We start from the raw sequence: 16,401 nt of genomic DNA, 5'->3' as shown, positions 1-16,401 counted from the left end.
TGATAGGAATGCAAAATGGTACACTGACTTTAGAAGACAGTTGGTAGTTTCTTACAAAGTTAACTACAGTCTTACCATATGATCTGGCATTTATGCTCCATGGTTTTTACTCAAATAAGCTCAAAACTATGTCTACCCAAAAAAGTATACATGAAGGTCTACAGCAGCTTTATCGATAATTGTCAAAACTTGGAAGCAACCAAGACATTCTTCAATAGGTGAATGGATAAACTGTACATTCAGACAGTGGAATATTGTTTAATACTAAAAAATAAATGAGCTATCAAGTCACCAAAAAAACATGAAAGAAATTTAAAACCATATTACTAAGTAAAAGGAGCCAGACTGAAAAGGCTATACACTGTATAATTCCAACTATACGACACTTGGAAACAGGCAAAACTACAGACAGTATAACAACTATTGGTTGCCAGGGCCGTGGGGGAGGGGAAAGGGTTCAATAACCAGAGCACCAGGGATATCTGGTACAATACAGCAGTGGAGGAATCCAGACATTAAATGTTTGTCAAAACCCACAGAGCCATACAACACAAAATCTGAACACCAATGTAGTATGGGTTCTAGTCAATAATAATGTATCCATATCATTCATCAATTGTACCATGCTAACTAACATAATAGAAAAAATTGTGTGTGGGGTTGGAGAAGAGGGTGGTATACGGGAGATCTTTGTACTTTTTACTCCTGTAAACTTAAAACTCCTCTAGAAAATAAAGTCTATTAATTAGTCTATCAATAAAGTCTATTAATTATATAAAGTCTATTAATTAAAGTCCAGTACTTGAGAGCAAAGACAGTGTTTTATTTGCCATTGTAAACTGAGTCTCAACAGAGTGCCTGGCACAAAGAAGTGTGTCAGTATCAGATAAATTAAAGGTATAAGGCATAAAGGGATGTAAGCCCTGAAACACATATGCACATACATCTGGTGGTGGGAGAGAAAGAGATGCGTTTGAAGAAGTCTTTACAAAAGAAGTGATATTCAAAAGATGAGCTTAGGGGCGGCACTTGAGCATCCGACTTTTGATTTTGGTTCAGGTCATAATCTCACGGTGTGTGGGATCACACTCCACGTCAGGTTCCATGCTGACAGCTCATAGCCTGCTTGAGATTCTCCCTTCACCCCTCTAACACCTGTGTCTCTCTGCCCCACCTCTGCTCACCTCTCTCTCAAAACAAATAAATAAAACTTAAAAAAAAAAAAAAAAAAAAGATGGGCACAAAGCACAAGAGACCTTTCCCAGGTGGATAAGGGTAGGAGAATACACAAAAAGAGAAGGATTTGAACAAAAGCACAGGTACAGGGAGAGGCTGTGTATTTGGATCATGGAAAGACGGTTTACTCTGGGGAATTTTTGTTTGGATTTCCTTCTAAATCCAGAATAAAAGTTATTTTAGCTACTATAATTAAAGAGCTACATTGAAAACTGTGAACATTGATAAAGACAAATCTCACTGAAGTGGAGTCTGGAGGCTAGCAGAGGAAGCCTGCACCACTCAATGTCAATTACAGGAAGAACTGTCAATTACAGAGCCCAACAGAATAGACAACATAAAAGAATCCGTAATTACAGGCCCCAACAGGGAAAGATGTACGTTGCATCTCCTGCAAGAAATCAACTACTCCTGCAACTTAGCCAAGAGACCATCATCGCCCTGAACTCCCGCTTCTAATCCTCTCCTGTTAGACCTGCCATAGGTTTGCTGTAGCCTGTATGTCCCAAACTGCAATTCTGTTATTCTTGAATAAGCCCATTTTTGTTGTAAAATAACTGAGTTTTACTTTTTAAGATTAACAAAAGTTTAGGAAATTTATTCTTAAATGATAAATGATAGTTTTTAATATTTACAACTCAGTCCTATTATGAATGTTATGGTATATGTTTTCATGATCTTTTTCTTTTTTAATTCAAGCTTTGCAATGGCTTTTAAACAAAAGACATTAAATTTCTGATATGATGATCAGAGGTTTGAAATTTGAGGACAATGTTGACCACATTAGCACATCTCTATCCTTTAGCAAACAACTGTCCCTAGTACAAGAAAAAACTAGAGAAGTGTACATACAATTTAAAATAAATCTAGCTCCAACGTTAGTAAATTTACTTCAGATGATTAGTTAGGAATGTCATATTTTCCTCTGAAAAATTATACACTATTGCTACATATAATACACATATTCAATTTTTTGTGCACCCACTATAAGACATGAATAGGACATGAAAATAACAATCTTTATCAAGAATCACTAATACCATACCCCACAAAAAATTTTATTTAACACCAAAATACAAGAAAGTTAGATAAATGCTATTCTAAGCATTGAATTCACATTTTTCTAGTTTTCTTGCCATCTCTTCAGGAAAAGTAAGGGAAAACAAACAAAACAAGTGTGAAAAAAAAGTGATTCTTGCAATCTAAGTATAGCTTCTCATAAATAAAGCAAGCATTTGGAGAAACACACTTTGTATTGACAAAGTAAACTATGCAATTAAATATTGCTAAGAAAGAAAATGTCAAACATAGTAAGGACAAATCTTTGGATCTCTAGCCAGGAAAATAAGTCTCAACTTTCCACTCAAGTCATGGATAGTCCTCAATCTTCTCTTGCAATTTCACACTCATCAATATTATAGGGAAAGAACTTTCAAAATGGAGACTTCCAGGTTGAATCTCAATTTAATAACAGACTGCCCAAAGTGTAGCAATGTAATGTGAGTAGCTGAGCTCCTGGGACAAGTGCAAAGAGCAGAGACTAACAGCAGCTTCTCCCAGAGTCAGTGATGTATAAGACTGTCAGGTATTAGCGCTACACACTTTATCCCCTGAGGATCTTTTCTGAAAGCGAATATTGGTATTTTGCTTTTATATTGATCAAAAATTTATAGCCACAAAATAAAACAATGTGGAGCCACTTTTCACCAATCACATTCATAAAGGTAAAGAAAAAAAATAATACTGTGCTGTAGAAAGTTCAGGAAGTAGGCACTCAGGAAGTTATACACTTGGTAGGATAAAAATTGGTATAATCTATCATCTGAAGGGGGATATGGCTGTACTCCAAAAACAAAAGGGACATAAAAATGTCCATATCCTTTGTACATGTTCCACCTCTGATAACATATTGTAAGCCTTACACGGGTCCTGGAAGTAGAGGGTTATTGATGCCTCAGTCTTTAGGACAAGGAAATAGGGCTAGTATGGTCACACTCTCATTTGCCACCTGCATCAGGGAGCAGACTGGTCCTTTGATCCCAGTGTGCCATGTTATAAAAAAGGTTCAGAAGCACAGTGACTTACTTCTCTATATTGAATGTTCACTACCTGCTCAGTAAAAACAATACTATACATGAAACCTTTAAATATAGCAAGAAAAAGAACTTACTATGAGCCAAGCAGTGAGCTTTACAATTTAGTGCTTACAACAACCCTATGGTACCTTAGTACTATTTATTACACCCATTTTCCAGATACAAAAAGATATAAATCAACCAGCTCTAGAGATGGAAATTCAGATTTGTGTGCATTGCAAATGGTTTAAAATGTACCCTTTACCTGATGCCTTGTCATCCTCACAAACAAGCCATGAATATCCCACCCAGGTGACCAGGTACAACTTCCCCTTCTCGTCCACCCTCAACTATGAACTAGTGATATTCAAATGCAAAAATGAAATCCTCTCCCGTCTCTGGTTTGTATGCTCCACCTGATCCCTTGAAGCTCCTGCCCTACATGCCCCGGCATGTTTTGCTGTGCCCCAGGGACCTGTGCACGTAATGAATCTTTTCATAGGCCTCTGTCTCTGTGGTGTACTCCACACCCACACCCAAATGATCATCGAAAAGAAAAAAAAAAAAAACATTCATAAGTAACATAATTATTCCTTACAACACAGTCTGACCTTCATTATTATTCTATAGAAAATATTTGCAATGAGCAGTTTAAAAGAAAGTTACCGAGGGACTGAGGGATTGATATCAAATGAATGGGATTTGCACCATTTTTTGCTTTGGAGAAGAGGCGTTGGGTTTGTTTGGCATTTATTTGACTGTGTTTTCTGATTTTTCAGGACTGAATAACATTTGTTCTTATAATTAAAAAGAAGGTATTGTAAAGAATTTAAACTTTAATCAAAAGAAATGCAGTAATTTAAAGGCTCCAATGAGGCAAGGACTCTACTCTCCTGGAAATAAAATGGATGAGGGTATGACTATCTCAACTTGGGGCATGAAAGAGGAAAATAAACATTCTTAATTACACCCTCTAAAAATATGATTATGATATCATAATAAGCAAAAATCTTGTACAGCTCCACCTCAGTTCCAAATGTAATTTCTAAACGGTAGACCTGTGCAAAGGGACCACAAATCTTAATTAGCACTGAGAAAATTTCCACAAGCAGACACTGAGCCATTTTAGAAACTGGAGTTCTGTAACTACGAATAAGGAACAAATCATAAGATCAAATGTATAATAAATGATGGTATAAAAATGCATGCAAGTAAAAGATGTCCAAGAGAACAAGTCTTTCTGCTTTTTCTTTAACTTAAATTTCTCTTTCCTTGATCTTGTTTTTTGATTTATTGAATATTTTTATTATTAAATATATACTCATTTTAACATATCAAGTGAAAAGAAAATTTAATAATTCCCCCTCCCCTCAAAATCCCACTTCCAAGACAATCAAATCAATCAACAACCTACGCTCAAACATTGTAACTGTCCTCTTCCTTTTTGTTTTCAAAATTTGATCATGCTACACTCTCAATAAATAATGAACATCCTTCCAGTTTACTGAGTGTAGCTCTTGTGAAATTGCATTAATCACATTCCATATAACAGAGAGACCATAATACATTCAGCCAGTCCCATTAAGGTTTAAATTCTTTGTTTCCAGTTCTGCTGCTTTACAAACACTGTTGTAATAAACATCTCTATAAACATGTCCTGACATATGGATGTGTTTGTTTTTTTTTGGTGTTTTGTTTTTGACGTTTTAACTTCTATAGCAGAACTCCCCCAAACTGGGTTGCTAGATAGAGCAAAGGGCAAGCATGTTTTTATCTTATTTTCATAGATAAATAGTGTACATAAGTTCTCCCTCACCTCCCCCCACCAAAAAAGTTATACAACTGACACTCAAATCAGCAACACCTGGAAGGGTCCATATCCTCAATACCCCAAGGAGGATTTTTTTATTTGGGCCAATCTAGTAGATAAAAATGTTATCAAATAGAAAGCAGATCTTTTAATCTCTTAAGACCTGTGAATTTAACATCTTTTCACATGTTTATTGGCCAGTTGCTTTTCCTTTTCTTCTCTCTCTGTCTCTGTCTCTCTCTGTCTCTCTGTCTCTCTCTTTTTTTTCTTTTTTTGCTTTTCCTCTTGTATAAGTGTCTGTTCATACCCCTTGACCATTTTTCCTTCGTACTTTCTCATTTTCTTCACAGTGTCTAACAACTCCTTGCATACTAGAGATAAACTAATTTGTCACGTTACAATAAACATTTTCCCCTAACCTTTCTTCTGATTTTAATTGCGATGCCATTTGCTATATCACTTGGTTATAAATTTTATAAGTCAATCAAAAGAATATAATCAGGGACTATAAGAACCAGATAATGGTGCTTTTTGTTTTATGCATGTGATCTCTGCCCTCTTCACAGATTTTAGCTGCTACCTATCATAAAGAAGAAAGACAGATTAACTTTATTTTATCATCAATTGATTCTATCAATAATCTCTATTTTTAAAAATCACTGTAAAGGAAAAGGGTGGACAAATTCCCACCATTTTATGGTAAGAGTAAAGGAAAATAGGAAGGTTTTTTTATTTTTTTTATTTTTAGGAGAGAAAGAGAGACAGCGTGAGCAGGGGAGGGTCAGAGAGAGAGAGGGAGTCACAGACTGAAACAGGCTCCAGGCTCTGAGCTGGCAGTCAGCACAGAGCCCGACGTGGGGCTCGAACTCACAAACCGTGAGATCATGACCTAGGCGAAAGTCAGATGCTTAACCGACTAAGCCACCCAGGCGCCCCAAGGAAAAGAGGAAGTTTAAGCAAAAGAATGTAATGTTCTTTTGCAAAAGAGAATATATGAGAACAGTCCCTTCTTTACTAGGATAATAAACAGTAGAAATGCATACTATTAACATATATTAATACAGACACAGAAATTCAATATTATTGGCAGATGCCCAAATGATAGTAGCTAAGTGGGTTAAGTGCTTGCCATGGAGGAGCTCATTTCATTCTCTCAACAACCCTATGAGATGGGCACCCTCATTTAAAGATGAGGAAATGAGTCTCAGAGAAATCAATTCCACTTGCCCAAGGCACATAGATACTGTAAGACCTAAGTACTACATTATGCTATTTAGCAGCAAATGGTTGTAAGATCAACTCTTCCAAAAGATAAAAGTATTATTACATATTATCAAACACGTATACCCTTACCAGACTTCTGAAACATTTCTAAAATCTTATATATAGCTACATCTGACTTAGGGCAAAGTATTCTCAACAAAGTCCTTCAGGAGACCATGTTGGCAAACAGTGTCCAACTGCCAAGTATCATTTTGTTAAATAATCATCAATGAGCACCAGGTGTGCTAGATCCTAGAGAGAGAAAGGCATACATGAAAATGGAGAAAAAGCATAAATATGCCCTCGAGGAGCCCACTGTTCAGTTAGTTACAGAAGACAGAATAAATACTTCCAACGAAATGTGATACATGCCATTACAGCGAACTGTACACTGGGGGCTACACCACAGCAGAAGTAAGGGTGACTGTCACTGTCTGTAGAAGGCTAGGAAGCCTGCCTAGAAGAGGGGATGCTGGAACAAGATACAGGAGGATTTACAGGGATTTTCCAGGAAGAAAAAACTGAGACTAGCACAAACTAGCAGGGAGAAAACTTGTACAAACACATGGAAGAATGCAAAGTCCATTTGGAGAAAGATTGGAAAAATAATTATTTAGCCTGGTCACAATGGCAGATGTTTCAGAAAAAAAAACAAAGGGTAAAAATGGTAAGTTGTATTGGGACAAGATGGTAAAAAATCTTCTGTGCAACCCTAAGATATTTGGACTTTACCCTACTTATACTGGGTTACTATAAAAGGTTTTTAAACAAGGGAATGACATTGTATCCTTCTTTTATAAAGATGAGTCAGGATGCCAAATGTCCACTGGAAAACAGTTGGAGGCAAGGAGACAATTTAGGCAACTGTTCAAATGGCCTAGGTGAAAGATAATGAGGGCCAGAACCAAAGCAGTAGCAGAGTTGAAGAGGGGGTGGGATTCAAAAGCCATGTGTGTAATAGAACTAAGAGTATTTGTACCTCATTACATGAGAAAGAGAGAAAGGTCTCATTAATGACTCAGATTTCTAACTTAAGCAATGATCACAAACAGATAAAAGGCTTCTTTAGGAATCAGTGTACATTTAGGTATTTACTTATCCTTCCAAAGAAGACATCAATTTCTGGGCAAACCTACAGCTTAGAATTAGCTCACTGGGAGGTTCTGCAAAACAGCATGTACTAGTTTTGTTTGAGAGCCTCACCACAGTCTGGATTTCAGAACATGGAAACTATGCAAATAAAAATCTCTTTTTTTTTATGTTTATTTATTTTTGAGAGACAGAGAGAGACAGAGCGCATGCTGAGGAGGACCAAAAGAAAAGGAGACACAGAATCCAAGGCAGGCTCCAGGCTCTGAGCTGTCAGCACAAAGCCCAACGTGAGGCTTGAACCCACTAGCCATGAGATCATGACCTGAGCTGAAGTCGGACACTTAACTGACTGAACCACCCAGGCGCCCCTCAGAAGATAGAAATCTTACCAGTTAAGAGGATACTCTATAGAAATGAAGTGATTTGACCAAACACATATACACTGAATAAAAGCCTAAATCCAAATCTCTCAACTTAGAGAGCAATTCATTACATTAATTCTTCAAACACCCAGAGAATTTCAAGCTGCTAAGTACCACACATTGAGAAGTTCAATGGAGACTTTAGTAGATATCCACACAAAGCAAAGCCGTGCCATTTCATACTCAGTAACAGCTTTGCAATCTAACCAGACTTTGGAAAATGCAGCATGGAGCTCCAAGATTTGAATTATAGTGTATATATCTGTTCTGTTGGACCAGCAAACTAAAATAGCATTGCCTGGCATACCTAATGCTTTAATAAGATTAAAAATTGCCAAAACCTCAAAGAGATGCTAAAAATCCCAAATTTCTTAAGAAATAACTTTAGAGGCACCCCTGGGTGGCTCAGTCAGTTAAGCACTCGGTTCAGCTCAGATCATGATGTCACGGTTCGTGGGTTTGAGCCCCGGGTCAGGCTCTGTGCTAAGAGTATAGAGCCTGCTTGGGATTCTCTCCCTCCCTCTCTCTCTGCCCCCCCCCCACTAGTGTGTGCATGTGCATACATTCTGTCTCTCTCTCTCTCTCTCTCAAAAATTTTAAAAATTTTTCAAAAAAGAAATAAACTTTAAAGTACCTAATCATCACTGAGATATTATTTTCTATCACATCATATTTTGCAGATGCGAAATTTGTTCAATGGAAAGCTATCCTGATGCAAAGCAGCACACTGAAACAAATATGTAAAAATCACACCAATATGCTTATATAGCGCTAAATAATTTGAATTACATAAATTACCTAATCATATAATTTCCTCCTTACACAACTGAGATGGATAAAGCAGTCAATATCATTAACCCCATTTTGTACATAAAGAAACAATCGCAGGACAGCTCAGAATCACATTTATAAATCTCATTTTCAAATATCCTGACACTGAGCTTGTTTCTCTTCTATAAGATAGCAATGTTTCCCTTTTCTTACTGTTTTATTTATGTTGTTGAGAAAGACAAAACAGCATTAAAACCAATTCTTTGTTGTCAACGTTTTATTCCATGGTGTTGTAGATGAAACTCTTACACAAGCATTAGGCCTTCCTGTGCAGATTACAGGTAAACCTGAAACTCTTGTCTGCAAGCCACTCACAGACAGGTGGACACTGGGAGCAGCAAGGACGTAATCAATTTCTCTCCAGCTTCTACACCTATCATTAAAATAATTGGGTGTCCTTCTGGTCTCAGCAGAGTTTGCCTATGGAATACCAGCAACACCTCCACAGTAGTGATGGATGAACACTTTGAAAGGCTGAGAATTCTGAGCTGAATTTTTAACCATGATGTCTTTTTAAACAGTCAGAAGAGTTGATAGAAAACTGTACAAATTGTACAAACATAATTATAATCATTTTATATAATTATCTTTCAGAGGTATGACAACTAGTAAATATAAAAGCAAGGTAAACTAAAAAGCAATATATTCCAAATGATGATAAAAGCAGAAGTCAAAGTGATACGGAGTCAAGTACCTCACATGGATGCTAGAAGCTGGAAAAAAATTTTTAAAAAGGATTCTCCCCTAGAGCCTCTAGAAGGAAGGAAGTCCTATTAACCCCTTTTGGACTTCTGACCTTCAGAATTGCAATATAATAAATCTGCACTTTTTAAAGCCATCCCCTACCACCAAAAAAGTGATGTGTCATATTTCAAATTCTACAATAAAAGGGTATATATCTCAAGAAAAATCAGATTTATATCCTTATCCTTTAAAAATAAGATACATGAAGACAACTATATCTAGATATAACCAGATACTGAGTATCTTTTGAATTTATGAAGAATGATAGTTTATCATTTTATAATTAAATATTTATATTACACTCTAATTCCATAAAAACTGTACCATATGACACATCAGTGTCTATTATTCCAAATACAAAATTTTAAAGGACCTTAATTTTTATTTATTTAAAAAAATTTTTTTAATGTTTTAGTTATTTTGAGAGAGAGAGAGAGCGTGAGCAGGGGAGGGTCAGAGAGAGAGGGAGACACAGAATCCGAAACATGCTCCAGGCTCTGAGCTAGCTGTCAGCACAGAGCCTGAGGCGGAGCTCGAACCCACGAACTGAAGATCATGACCTGAGCCGAAGTCGGCTGCTCAACGAACTGAGCCACCCAGGTACCTCAAGGACTGTCCTTATTGACTCCATTTCAGTTTGTGTGATCCATGGCCTCATTTTCTCACTCAGCCTGTGAATCCTTTCACTAGTTTTTGGTTGAGAGAGAACAAATTAAATCATAGATTTTTTTTTCCTTTTCTTTTTAATTTTCTGTGTGTCTAATAATTTAATGGATCATTTATTTGAACATAGGAGCCAAGAGTTTCACTTTATCTTTCCCTTGCTCTCCTGTGAAAATTTCATCCAAGTGAATTGGTATGTCAAGTCTATTTGGCCACATTGGAGGTAGAGAGTCAGGATGGAACTTCAGGATTCAAGGAAGATTGGAAAGGGTAACAAGAGCAGATGGTTAATACAAACTATTCTCTTAATACATTAATATACATGAATTATCTTTTTTTACCCATCTATACATTTCTCGAGATTTACCCTTGTGTGTTGTGTGGTCTATAGTACACAGAAAAGAGTTAGTGTCTAATGAATATTTGTTAAATGAGTATAAAGTTTTTAAGACATTAGCTGTGGGGAGAGTCTTTTAACCATCTCTGACCATTTTGGTGGGGTTATTAGTTGTCAGCCCTGAGGGATGGTAGAGGGGCTCTCATTCTAAAGGAGATTAAGGTTTCTGCCTCATGGAGAGCAGATACTGGTTCCAGAAAAAAAGAAAAAAGTACATGTTATTTCTACAGACAGTCATCCTCTGGAAGAGTACATCCTGCCAAGAAGGACTGGGGTGTAANCTTTTTTGAGGGTTTTTTTTTTTTTTTGGTTTTTGGTTTTCCATGTTTGTTTGTTTGTTTGTTTTGAGACAGAGCAGGAGCTGGTAAAGGGCAGAGAGAGGGAAAGAGAAAGAATCCCAAGCACACACCACACTGTCAGTCCAGAGCCCGATGCGGGCTCAATCCCATGAACCATAAGATCATGACCTGAGTGGAAGTTAAGAGTTGGATGCTCAACCGACTGACCCACCATTCATGTTGATTTTGTTTATCTAATCTGTTGCTTCTAATGGCTACAGATAATTCCATGGTGTGCACACACGACTCTACCACTCCCTCTCCCAGCAGTGGTCACCCAGTTACCTCCCATTCCCCCCACCACTAATAACACAGCAGTGAATAGCCTTGGACACATTTTTGGGGGACCTTTGGGACACATTCCAGTGTCCACCTGTAGAAATAAAATTGCTAAGAGTAAATAACTAGCTAATTTGCTTAAGTAATGCCAGATGCTTTCCAGAACAGCTGCCCTAGTCTAAGTTCCCACCAGAAACACACAAGCTTTCTTATTTATTGTCCCGTCTCTCATTTGCTTTGTCACTTGTTAGCTCCATAAGGATCAGGAACAAGTCCACCCCTGAACCTTGTCTTTCTTTCTCCTAAAATAAGACCATTTGCCCCAACTGCTTCATATGGTTGTTGAGATACAAATTTAAAGAAATAACATGAAAGTTATTTTAAAATATAAACAGCTGTTTACAAATGTCAGTAATTATCCTTTTTTTAACAAAAATTATCCTAATTCTTGTTCTTACGATAATTTCTAACTATCCTGCTCCCCACCCTCCACCCTGTCTTGCCAAATAGTAGAAGATAAGTGAATAAACTTGAAGCATGGAAAATGAAATTTTCTTTTAGATATCTAAACACTGTGGGAGGCTAAAACCATATGCACAAAATGCTTTTTCTTCTTTATTTACTCATCTATGCATTCATTTAATCAAATGTTTTATTAACAGCTATGTCCTTGCCCTCCACTAGTACTAAATTATAAACATTTATATAGCAAATATGCACATCATACACGAGCCAATTTTCCATCTATGCCTTGCATTTTGTACATAAATTTTATTCCCAGATATGAATACTTCAAAGGTGGTGGCTTCTGATGTCCTAGAATAACATTTCCTATTTACTGAGCACCTACTATATCAACATGTCATGTGTATCTCCTCAGCCACTTAGAACAATCTTGCAAGGTGAATGTAATTACTATTACTCCTCATAGAAGGAAACCGACACAGTTAAGGGGTTTGTCATATAGAGCAATTAAATGGAAGAGCTGAGAAATATCAGTACATTTCTCTTAAGTCCTCTTTCCACTCCATCTCATTTCCTCCTAAAAGATATGTTCAAAGGAGGTGTCTGGTGGTTCAGTCAGCTGAGCATCTGACTTCATCTCAGTTTACGATCTCACAGTTTGTGAGTTTGAGCCCCGCATGGGGTTTATCAGGACAGAGACTGCTTCAGATCCTCTGTCTCCCTCTTTCTTTGCCCCTCCCTCCTCTCATAATAAACATTTAAAAGATATGTTCAAAGACATCCTTAGTAGAGGGCAGACTACTGACCCAGTTGTAAGGATATGACCAAAATACCACAGAAATTACAAAAATGCAGACACAGTTCAACAATAAACACTATCATTTATTCAATATTTATTATGTATCAAGTACTTTGTGTGCATTACTTACAATTTTTATAAAAAATATTGTAAAGGCGGTGACTTCATCTACTTCAATGGTGTAGAAACTGAGATTTGTCTTACTAAGGTCACACAGTTTAACAACTAATAAAACACAGACTAAAACACAGGTCTTACTTAACTCCAAAACACTGTGTTGTTTTGTTTTTGTTTGTTTGTTTTTTTTTACCATAAATGAGCACTTCTTGGAGGGTAATAAATGTTATAAAATTAGATTGTGGCAATGATTTTCCAACTCTGTAAATATACTAAGATTTACTGAGACATACACAGTAAGTAAAATTACAATAAGTAATAAGTAAAACAATGAGATAAATTATATCTCAATAAAGCTATTAAACTTGTGGTTTTTTCTTTGTAACTGTACTTTCTTATACAAGCTTGTAAAGTCTTTTTTTTTTACTTTTTAATAGTTTTTCTATTTTTGGGACAAAGAGAGACAGAACATGAGTGGGGGAGGGTCAGAGAGAGAGGGATACACAGAATCTGAAACAGGCTCCAGGCTCTGAGCTAAGCTGTTAGCACAGAACCCGACGCAGGGCTTGAACCCACGAACTGTGAGATCATGACCTGAGCTGAAGTTGGACGCTTAACCAACTGAACCACCCAGGCGCTCCACAAGCTTGTAAAGTCTTACTTGACATCAATTTTTTTTCTGTGTTAATGCTTTTTATTTATTTATTTATTTATTTTTACAAATAGTTTATTGTCAAGTTGGTTTCCATATAACACCCAGTGCTCATCCCCACAAGTGCCCTCCTCCATGCCCATCCCCCCTCCCCCCCACATCCATAGTCCTCAGTTTGTTCTCAGCATTCAAGAGTCTCTCATGGTTTGCCTCTCTCCCTCTCCCCCACTATTTTCCCCCTTCTTCTCCCCCTTGGTCCTCCATTAAGTTCCTCCTAATCCTCTTATACATGCAAACATATGGTATTACTTGACATCAATTTTTTCTCACCTTTCACTCACCTTTCCTCCATAGTTAAAAATCATAGTTTTCAAAAATTCTCATATTAAGCACGTGCCAAATTATAATTCTTCATGGATTTTCCCTTTCCCTCCCATTCTGATCTGAGATCATACTCTAGAGATGTGAAGAAAGACATGAGTTGTTTCTTGTACAATCATATACTGCCTTTCGACTCTACAATCCTACTCCTAGTTATTTAACCTCATTCACACATGTGCAAAAAGGTGGCAGGGGGATATATTTATGTCAACAAAAAGATATATACAAAAATGTTTATAGCAGTTTTATCCATAATAGCCAAAAGCTGAAAACAATTCAAATGTTGAATGTATGAACAATTTGTGGTACATTGTATACACTGAAATACTACTCGGCAACAAAAAGGAATAATCTACTAATACTGACAACAACATGGAAAGATAACAAAAAACATTATGCTAAGGGAAAGAAGCCAGGTACAAAAACAAAACAAAACAAAAAACATATGGGCAAAAATGAATCCATGGTGAAAGAAAACAGAACAGTATTTGCCTGGAGGATTGCAGGGAATTTAATTGGGAAAGAATAGAAGTGAACGTAGGATGACAAATATTTTGACATGATTGGGATATAACATTTGTACCCTTTACACTTAAATATGGTGAATTTTATATCACAAATTATAAATTGTAAACCTCAAATTGTAAATTATATATCAATAAATGTGGTTAATAAACATGTACACTCACCAACACATACACAAGGGGAAGAAAAATCTATTACGCTTAACTTGACTTCTAAAGAAACAAGGTCTTAAAAGTCATGTTTCACCAATCTAACATCTAATAATCTAGTTATAAACCTCAGTTCTCTCATTTCTAACTCAGATATCTGAGGATCTACTTGGTATTTATTTTGTTCTCAGTGGAAAACAGAGAGCTGATTAATCATTCTCAGTATAAGAGTCCTTCCTTTACTTAAAAGTTCATTTAATATAGCTTAAAGTCCAAAACTGTGATGTCCCAGCTTTAGTTTTCTTTTTCAAAATTACTTTGGCTATTCAGAGTTTTTTCTGGTTCCACGGTACTGCCACAAAAAGAAAGACACAGATCAATGGAACAGAATAGAGAACCCAGAAATGGACTCACAAATGCATGGCCAACTAATCTTCAATAAAGCATAAAAGAGTATCCAATGGAAAAAAGACAGTTTCTTCAGCAAATGGTGTTGGGAAAACTGGATGGCAACATGTAGAAGAATGAAATTGGACCACTTTCATACGCCATACACAAAAATAAATTCAAAATGGATGAAAGACCTACATGTGAGACAGGAAGCCACCAAAATCCTAGAGGAGAAGACAGGAAGCAACCTCTTTGACCTCAGCTGCAGCAACTTCTTACAAGACATGCCTCCGGAGGTAAGGGAAACAAAAGCAAAAATAAACTATGGGACCTCTTCAAGATAAAAAGCTGCTTTAGGGAAGGAAAGAATCAACAAAACTAAAAGGCAACTGACAGAATGGGATATTTGCAAATGACATATTGGATAAATGGTTAATATCCAAAATCTGTAAAGAACTTATCAAACTCAACACCCCAAAAATTGTTTTCTTCAGTGAAGAAATGGGCAGAAGACATCAATAGACATTCTTACAAAGAAGGCATACAGATTATTAACAGACACATGAAATGATGCTCAATATCACTCATCATCAGAGAAATACAGATCAAAACCACAATGAGATACCACCTCACACCTGTCAGAATGGCTAAAATGAACAACTCAAGAAAAAAACAGATGTTGTCAAGGATGCAAAGAAAGGGGAACCCTTTTGGATTCTTGGTGGGAATGAAACCTGGTGCAGCCACTCTGGGAAAGAGTATGGAGGTTCCTCAAAAAATTAAAAATAGAACTACCCTAAGATCCAGCAATTGCACTATACAATATTTATCCAAAGGATACAAAAATGCTGACTCAAAGGGGCACAGCCACCCCAATGTTTATAATAGCATTATCAATAATAGCCAAATTATAGAAAGAGCCCAAATATCCATCAACTGATAAATGGATAAAGAAGATGTGGTATGTGTGTACACACACACACACACACACACACACACACACACACAATGAAATACTATTCAAAAATCAATAAGAATGAAATCTTGCCATTTGTAACAACATGAATGGAACTAGAGTATATTATGCTAAGCAAAATAAGTCAATCAGAGAAAGACAAATATATGATTTCACTCATATGTGGAATTTAAGAAATACAACAGATTAACATGGGGGAAGGGAAGTAAAAATAAGATAAAAACAGAGAGGGAGGGGGTACTTGGATGGCTCAGTCGGTTAAGCATCCGACTTCAGCTCAGGTCATGATCTCAAGGTTCGTGGGTTCAAACCCCGCGTCTGGCTCTGTACTGACAGCCAGCTCAGAGTCTGGAGTCTGTTTCAGATTCTTTATCTCCCTCTCTCTCTGACCCTCCCCTGCTCACACTGTCTCTCTCTATGTCAGAAATAAATAAAACATTTAAAAAAATTTTTAAAAAGAACAGAGAGGGAGGCAAACCATAAGAGGCTCTTAAGTACAGAGAGCAAACTGAGGGTTGCTAGAGGGTAGAAGATGGAGGGATGGGTTAAATGAGTGATGGGCATTAAGGAAGGCACTTTTTGGGACGAGCACTGGGTGTTATATGTAAGTGATGAATCACTGGGTTCTACTCCTGAAACCAATACTACACTGTATGTTAACTAACTTGAATTTAAATAAATAAATAAATATAAAACATTTTTTAATTAATTTAAGAGGCCAGCTACACTATGATATCATGAAGAGTAAAAACTAGCTCTTATTTATCCATGTATCCCCATGTGTGCCTAGTATCTAG

Source organism: Hyaena hyaena, unplaced genomic scaffold (genome assembly GCF_003009895.1).
Source record: "Hyaena hyaena isolate Hyena2069 unplaced genomic scaffold, ASM300989v1 scaffold_371, whole genome shotgun sequence".
Taxonomy (NCBI): Eukaryota; Metazoa; Chordata; class Mammalia; order Carnivora; family Hyaenidae; genus Hyaena; species Hyaena hyaena.
This window is presented reverse-complemented; position numbering follows the sequence as displayed.